This window comes from Octodon degus, unplaced genomic scaffold, assembly GCF_000260255.1.
Source record: "Octodon degus isolate 3935 unplaced genomic scaffold, OctDeg1.0 scaffold00024, whole genome shotgun sequence".
Classification (NCBI taxonomy): domain Eukaryota; kingdom Metazoa; phylum Chordata; class Mammalia; order Rodentia; family Octodontidae; genus Octodon; species Octodon degus.
This window is the reverse complement of record NW_004524600.1, coordinates 5,618,258-5,627,219: the sequence shown is the minus strand read 5'-3', so window position 1 is coordinate 5,627,219 and position 8,962 is coordinate 5,618,258. Positions and strand designations below refer to the sequence as shown.

At 38.9% G+C, this 8,962-nt stretch overlaps 1 protein-coding gene and 1 pseudogene across 2 annotated transcripts in view; one reads left to right on the top strand and one right to left on the bottom strand.

Moving 5' to 3' along the window:
- Positions 1-8,962, bottom strand: part of Tulp4 (tubby like protein 4) — a 318,210-nt gene that overhangs the window by 284,281 nt on the left and 24,967 nt on the right. The window lies entirely within an intron of this gene.
- On the top strand, positions 1,386-1,796 carry LOC101571016 (annotated as a pseudogene).

The window sequence follows — 8,962 nt, the reverse complement described above, 5'->3', positions numbered from 1 at the left end:
TATGCAATGTGTTAATTATTGAAACTGTCCTACCAATTTGGTTTGAAACTGTCTCACTGCTATTTGTTTCTCAATAAAATTATGGAAAAAATAAAAAATAAATAAATAAAATTTTGACCTTTGAAAAAAAAGTTACATAATAATACAAAGGGCAAAAAATAATAGTAATAATACAAAGCGTAACTAGGCATGGCTGTAATCTTAGCTGTGAGGGAAGCTGAGGCAGGAGTACCACAAATCTGAGTTATGGGTGGGCAACTTAGTCTCTGTCTTTAATGAGACCCTGTCCTAAAAGTAAAAGATCTTCTACTGTCTCCAGTACATACAAATGAATGAATGAATGAATGATGAGCAAAAATGAATGATTAATTTGATTCTCAGTATGGGACAAAAAATAGAAAGAGTAATCCATCAAGCATGAAGGCACAGGCCTGCAAACCCCCATACTCAGGTGATTAAGGCAGGAGGGCTGACAATTCAATGCCAGTGTGGGAAACTTAGTGAGACTCTCACAAAATGAAAAGGACTATGGGACAAGGGAGGTAGCTCTCTGGTGGAGCTTTTGTCTTGCATGCACAAAGGCCTTGGTTATTAAGATAACAAATATTGTATGTGATTTTCCCAATTTATAAATGTAATATGGACTGGGGATATAGTTCAATGATAGAGTAACTTGCACTGCTTAGCAAGTGCAAGGCCCTGAGTATTTCCAAAACAAAAGAATTAAAATACAAAGTATCATAATATTTTTCTATTTTTCATGTTTAAATCCATAAAAACAGAAAAAAAAGCAAAGTTAAGGTGTCTGTAACCACAAAGGTCTCTCATTTGCTACTCTTATCTCCATTCATATGCTCTAAATCTGGAGCAGAATGCAAATATTTTCATATAAAAATTTCATATAGCAAATAGAGGCTGTGCAATGAATGAACCTAATAACTGACGGGAAGCTCTGAACACACAAGTACGACTTTATTAGGTAAAAGTTTCCTTTTATCTTCACTTTCAAAATTTAAGAAGTAAGTATTTGCCTTCCTTGAGTCAAAACTTTTTATTAATGTAATTATCTTCTTAGACATTACTTTTAAATTACCTCAACTTGCCAGGTATGGTGGCAAACACCTATGAGCTAAGAGCTCTGGGAAGCTAAGACCAGAAGATCAAAACAGAAGCTGAAGCAGACTTATCAAGAACCTATCTCAATGGCGCCCAGGAGAGAGCTCAGTAGAATAAGTATTTGCCTGGCAAGCACAGGGTCCTGAGTTCAATCCCCAGCATCACAAAAAAAAAAAAAAAAAACCTGTCTCAAATGAAAAAGTGGGGGCAGGTGGCTAACGATGTAGTTTGGGGAGAAGGCTCTCAGCTTAATCCTAAGTGTTATCGCAATGGGCAAGTTCATGAAACCGGGGAAAGTGGTGCTGGTCCTTGCTGGACACTACTCCAGATGCAAATCCATCATCGTGAAGAACATCAACAATGGCACCTCCAACCACCCCTACAGCCATGCCCTGGTATCCGGGATTGACCACTATCCCTGCAAAGTGACAGCCACCATGGGCAAGAAGAAAATCGCCAAGAGGCTGAAGATCAAGTTCTTTGTGAAGGTTTATAACTACAACCACCTAATGCCCACAATGTACTCTGTGGACATCCCCCTGGAAAAGATGGCAGTCAAAAAGGACATCTTCAGAAACCCATCCCATAAGTGCAAGGCCCGGTGGGAAGCAAAGGTCAAGTTCGAGGAAAGATACAAGACAGGGAAGAACAAATGGTTCTTCCAGAAGCTTAAGTTTTAGGTGGTTTTTGTTTCTATCATTAAAAATTTCAAAAGAGAGAGAGAGAGAGAGAGAGAGAGAGAGAGAGAGAGAGAGAGAGAGAGAGAGAGAGAGAGAAAGAGAGAGAGAGAGGAATAAAGGACAACAAGGAATTAGGATGTGTTATATAAATCAACCACCTAAACACAAGGAATGCAAATATTGTATTATGTATTGCAAATGTGCCAAAAAAAAATTTGAAAAAGGAAAACTACAAAGAATGAGTGAAGGGAGGGGAAGAGAGATGAAAAAGGAATTAAGATGAAACAACTTCCCACAAGGAATGTAAACATTATGTACTCTACAAATGAAGTAATAAACTAAAATGATGAAAAAGAAGAAGATGAGGATGACAATGATGACGATAGTGTTAGGCATAGTGGTTCACACTGGAATACCAGCATTTAGGAGGCTGAGCAGAACTGCTGCAAGTTCAAGTTCAACCTGGGCTACAAAATGAGTTCAAGGCCAACCTGGACTGCATAATGAAATCCTATCACAAAAAGCTGCAAAACAGAAAAAGAAAATGTGGTGGGAAATGAATCAGATCAGGAATCAGAACAGAAGATCTGAGCAACCCACTAGCAACTGGCTAGGGATCCTGATGTAGCACACAGTGTCTCTAAAAGTTAACTTTCCCAACTACAAGTGGAAAGACTATCTACTCTGACCCTGACTAAAAATACTACGGAGATCAAAGGTTAAGCTAACATGCTTTATAAACTAAATGGTATCAAATGTACAGCAATAATTTGATCTTCCTTATCATAAAGGCACCACATGAAAACAGCACCCTTATAATTTCTCCTCTTTTCACAGTGGTTGTCATATTGAAAAGCAGTGAGTCTCCCCAGTCCTTACAGCTCCCCAAGTTCTGCACTGTGATGACAGAGGTATGGTAGAGATATTCTATTTGAGACATTACAAGATTGGGTGTGGTGGCACACCCCTGTAATCCCAGCTCTTGGGAAGGTGTAAACAGGTGGATCACTATAAATCCAATCTAGTAGTGAGACCCTGAACACCCTGTAGATCCCTAAGACATTACAGAGTTCTTCCAAAGGTCCAAAGAAAGTGACCATCAGAGGAGAGAGTCATTTGGGACAAAGAATTTCTCACTAATTACATGCAGTCCTTCCAATTTTCATTCAACAGTGAGGTTCTTTCAGCACTAGGCGGGAACATCTCTTAATTTTTAAGCCCTTTAAAATAATATCAAATGTTCTTTAGCCCTTTAAAGGCAGGAAATTTAGCAGGCTAAAGAGCACATAAGGGGCCAGGGAGATGGCTCAGTAGAATAAGCGCTTCCCTGGCAAGTGCAAGGACCTGAGCTTAACCCCCAATTCTGCAAAAAATAAAAAAAAAATTAAAAAGGAGCACACCAGAGCAGCCTTCCAGGGGCATCTTCCATACACTAATGTTAATTCAGGTGCCAACCTTCCCCACCTCCCCAACTTGCATAAGATATCAATCACACAAGCTACATTTTCTGGGACAAGAAAATGATTTAAGCTTTAATCTTTAACACACAAATCAAATAGGTAATAAACAACCCTTATGATTAACATGCAAATAGAGGCTGGACATTAGAAAACAAGTCATATAAATTCACAAATGACATTAATTCCCCCAAATCATGAAACCAACCTATCTTCACAATGAAACTTACTTCAGGGATGACACCAAGCCCCTCTGCTAGTCATTCACAGGATCCTGCAGCCCTTTAAATTTCTCCCAAGTTTTGCCTTTTGCTTAAGAAGTGGTATTTAAAAAAAAAAAAAAAAGTGGTTTCAGTAAGTTGGGTTTTTTTTTTTTCTTTTTTTTCCCCCCCGGAACCGGGGAAAGTTTTTCTTTTTAACAGATTTATTCACATTACAAATGCCACTTCTGAATTTAATGTCTATTATTCAGTCAAGGTTTTTATTTACTGATTAATAACTCACTTTCACAGAATCTTTACCTCCATCAACAACAATAGCTTTCTCTTCTACAGTATTTTTCATAACTCTTTTGCAATTCAAGAAAGTTATTATTTATAAATTAGATGAGAATTCTTTTTTAAAAAGAACATGGAGCTAAAACTTTAGGCAGTTGGCTAGACCGACCTATAGACCATTCACTTTCTCTTATATTATGAAATAACCCCCAGCCTAGGCCAGATTGTAATTACTGTTTCAACCATATACAGCTGGTATGCAATTCAAGTCTTGACTATTCAATCCAACAATGTTCATTGCTATATGTATGCACCAATGAAAGGCTAAAGAAAAGATTTTATGTCAACTAAAAATATCTCTAACAAATCAGCAAGTTTTTTTTAAATATTTATTTATTTATTTATTTATTTATTTATTTGTGTGTGTGGCCAGCTCAGCCCACCAGGGGTCGGGGCTGGCTGGCATGTGGTGCTGGGGGATGGAACCGCAGTCCCTTATACTTTGCTAAGCTTGTTCTAAGTAGGTGCTTTAGACCACTGAGCCATCTCACCAGCCCCAAATTAGCAAGTTTTTAAAGTACCACAGTTTATATTTAAACTAGTAAGAGTTCAAACTGGCATGTAAATAATACACATATATGCACATGTATGTGTGTGAAAACACAGATCAATCTTTCTTACTTCTTTGCCTGCATATAATGCATAGTATTATGATTTTTTTTTTTTTTTCCGGAACCAGGGAGTGAACTCAAGCCTTTGTGCTTGCCAGGGAAGCGCTTATTCCACTGAGCCATCTCCCTGGCCCCAATATTATGATTAATGTCAGGTTAACTTTCAAAAATCATGCATTCACACAAACATACTACAATATTCTAGGAAGATGTGGCAAGTACCCCTTTACAGAGAAAGCATCTGAGGCTTAGAGAAAAGTGACTAGCTAAAATGATGTGGCTAATCAGTGACAGAAGTGAAAACATAGTGAAAGATTGCTTGACCCACATCCATTTCAAAAGCAAAACATTTTCAAAATTTCCACCCTCAGCCAAACCCCTGAAAAACAAGATGACTTCACAAGCTACAAATGATGTAACTGAGGGAAAAGCTTTTCTTTCACATCTTCTATTTTTACCCACTTCTTACTGTGTACATACTACCCTCTACCTTCCCTTTATACTCCTCAGACCTTTCTGTATCCTTAATGAAAATGACATGAGAATGCAGGCAGTGAAAAGTAGTTCAATTCTTTTTAGGAAAACTAGGAAAATGTATGACCTAAGCTTCACAAGGAAAGGGATCTTGTCTGGCTTGTGGCCCTTTGTGAACAGTCCCTGCAAAGAAGCAAGTCATTGGTAGGACTGAGGCCTGGGTAGCCCCAGTGATAACCTCCTGGAAGTCTGCTTTTGGAAACTGATTTCTGATCCCTACATTCTTCTAGGGCAGTGATGGCAAACCTTTTAGAGCTTTCAATGATACAAACAGTCTGCTATGACACACATGCCATAGGTTTGCCATCACTGACCTAGGGAATACTCAGTGTCATTTCAACCTGAGGAGCAGACAGCCCAAGTTCCGGCATCTAGTATAGATAAGAAACAAAGCACACTACTGTAAAAGCTATGCAAATTTATTAGGACCTTCAGAGAAGCCTGTGGATACCAAAGGGAACAAGGGTGTCTTCCTGGACAGAGAATGAAAACACCAGCCATCTACCCAACATCCACTCTCCTGTTCTTCTGCACCAATATTACCACAGTTTCAGTTGGGATAGCAAAAGGCACAGATGAAACAATTCATTTTCCAGCCTCATCTGTAGTTAAGTCTGACTGATGAAATGTAATTGAAGTCAAGCTGTTCCTTCCAAGAAAGACCTGTAAAGGAGATTAATGTGGCCAGCAGGTCAGTCTTGTTGCTCTTCCCTCCCTTTCTCTTATTTCTTCCTTGTTACAGTGTGATTATGGAATTTAGCAGCCATTTATATCCTCAAGAACCTGACCCTAAAGATGGAGAGAAGAGGTAAGTAAACATTCATCTCGGAGGAGCCACCTGAATTTTCTATTACATGCAGCTTAACCCAACCATACTGACACATATTAAAGAAATTCATATCATTTGCTTGTATTTAAAGGGTGCTAAGGAGATTGCTCAGTGGCTTAAGTGCCTGCCTGGCAAGCACAAGGTCCCGAGTTCAATCCCCGGTACCCCCCCAAAAAAAGCCCTCATCAATCAAATAATGAATCTCATTTTGCTAATACTTATGTTTAATAAGTGTCTGATGAGTAATTAGATCATACCCATAGGCCCCAGAGCTTCTAAGACTGTTGCGAATAGCCCAAGTCCTCTGTTAGGAACAGCTTATAGTCTTATATAATCCTAAAACTTCAGCCCCAGAGCCCAGTGGCTGAAGCGTGAAATTTGCCTGGAATATTTTTTTTCTGTAGTATTTAATTCTTATTAAACTATCATCTACATTCTAAACCCAAACTATACTGTACAAAACAGTAACTATTAACCATATACAGTTATTTACATTAAGTATAAAAAGTATAAATTCCCGTTCCTCAATTCAACTAGCTACATTTCAACTGTTAAATGGTTGTACGTGTCTAGTAACCACCTTATTGGGCAACACAGAGATACAGCTCTTGCCTATCATCAAAGGAAATTCTATTGAAGCAGTCTAGAAATAATTCCCCCTTGACTTCTGTAACAGCCAAGTGTTTTGTTTTCTTCCTAGTACACTAGGCATTTCTCCCCCTCTTATCCTTATTCACTGCTCAATGCTAACATTTTTCAGAGCTCTCTCTGAGGTTCTCCCATCTCCTCACTCCACCAAGAGGCATCTCCTACGGCATCAACTACCATCCTTATCCAGAAAGCTTAAACATTCACCATATCTTAATATCCTCCAATACTCCTGGCAAGAACCCAAGGTTTATCTAAATTATGATTGTGGTATAATAAAAAATAAATCCAATTTTTACTCTGGTTCCTGGCAGAGTGCCCCAAACCCATGGAATTTCCTAGTTAACAAAAGTACCTTTTATGATTCCTGATGAACATCTATTTGATCACATTTGACTTGGTGCTAACAAAGTGTCACAGGGTAGGCCTTTAGTTTCACTATCTCAGAAAGACTTAGTAAGTGATGTATTAGAACTTTCAATTCCACCCCTATTCTTTAAGGAAGAAGAAGGGCTGAAAATGGAATTAAAACTGTGTATCTAATGAAATAATTAGACTTCACATTATAGACATAAACCCAAGAGCTTCCTCATGGATGCACTCTATGGGGAAAAGGCATGAAATTCAGCATCTAAGACCATCCTAATCCTTGCCTTGTGGTTCCCTAGTTGTATCCCTGATCATAAAACTAATCATAAATAAAGTACTGAGAGTTTAACGAAATTATCAAATCTAGCTAGGTGGTGGGAACTTTCAAATTTAAGGTCAGCTGATCAGAAGTAAAGGTGGCCAGCCACAAGAGATGCAGCTGACATCTGTTATGCAAACATCTTTATGGAGACCTGTGTCCTAAAACCTGTAGACACAGTAAGTCCAGGCAGTAGAGTCAGAAGTGAGCTGAACACCCAGTTAGTTCAGAAAACTGGTATTAGAGCATTATGACCTCTAACCTACTGTTCTTATACTCAGAATAAAAAGACTGCTTCAAAAGTGAAATCACTTGAAGTAGGAATATAGCTTGGTAGTAGAAAATTTGCCTCACAGGTAAAAGGCCCTAAATTTCGACTCTCTTATGCTGGAGTTACGCAATTCCTAGAAGACACTTTCTATTATCTTTGCATTACTACACATAGGTTGACAATTCACAGAGTGTGGTAGATTAACTAGTGGTCAACTTGTGACACCCTCTAAACTAAATCAACTTGGTCTTAGGTGTGGACGACCCTCCAGCCCACCTAAAGATTGTTGCCAACATAAAGGGAAAACTGGAGAGAAAGATGGTATGCTGTTGCTTCTCCTGGAAAAATCTATCATGCTGGTTTTACTGATATGAACTTCGCTGTTCTCATCACTGGAGGAGTTCAAGTCCTTGCTGTCACTGAGGATGGCTGAGGATCTCTGCGGGAGCTCTGGTCCTACCTTGAGCATCGTATCCTGGCTCCAGTGCAGATCTCTCACTAAACCTGCTGGTACAGATCTTTCATCCTGTTGGAACAGACTTTCTAGCTTCTACCTTGAGGGCTTCCCAGTGCAGATCCTTGATACAGACTTGTATAACACATTGTCATAGGCTCTAGGCCTCCAGTTGGATTTGTGGAAGACACTGCCATGGGCTCTAGGTCTTCACCTGGACAAGTGCAAGACACTGCTATGGGATCCAGGCTCTCAGCTGGACTCTTTGGATTTCTTGCACATGGACAGATCTCATGCACTCTTTTGTGTTTGACTTTTTGGGTAAATATAATAATTCTACAAATTATGTGTCTTGTATTAAATCTATTACTTTGTATACCTCAACCAAAACACAGGATATTCAATTCCAACATAATGCCAATCCATATAGAGTTCTCAAATTCACAGAGTTATCTATGTATATAACCAAAAATTTCAAAAGACAAACAGCTACTTTTTTTTTTTCAGAACCAAGCATTGAACTCAGGCCCTCCACTGAGCCATCTCCAAGGCCCCAAAATCAATCAAGTTACATATTTTGGTTTTGGATTTTTTTTTTTTTTTCCAGAACCAGGGATTAAACTCAGGCCCTTGTGCTTGCCAGGCAAGCACTTATTCTACTAAGCCATCTCCCCAGCCCTCCAAACAGCTACTTCTTACAACCCCAGAAGTCAGTGCAATGTATGATCTGCCAATGAACTAGTGACCCTGATAAGCTACAGTAACAAGGAAGAACAATCCATTGGTGAATCCTGATTTGTGTGAATAGGATTAGAACAATTCTAATTTACAAAAGTAAACTAGTAGATTTTAGAAAATCATATACAAGAGGATCTGCTCTGGCAGCAAATTTTTCCTATGCATTAAATATAATTTAAATTATTTTATTCATTCTTTCAAGAATATATCACTAGGGGCCGGGGGAGCCCAGCCCTAGTTCAGTTCTTTAAGTGGCTGCTTCCACAATGCTGGCAGCCTCAGTTTGCTGTAGTTTGATCCCCACAACACTCCAGCCATGCAAAAGTGCCCTGAAGGCATTCAAGGAGAAAAAAAAAAAAAAAATTCCTTATGGGGCCGG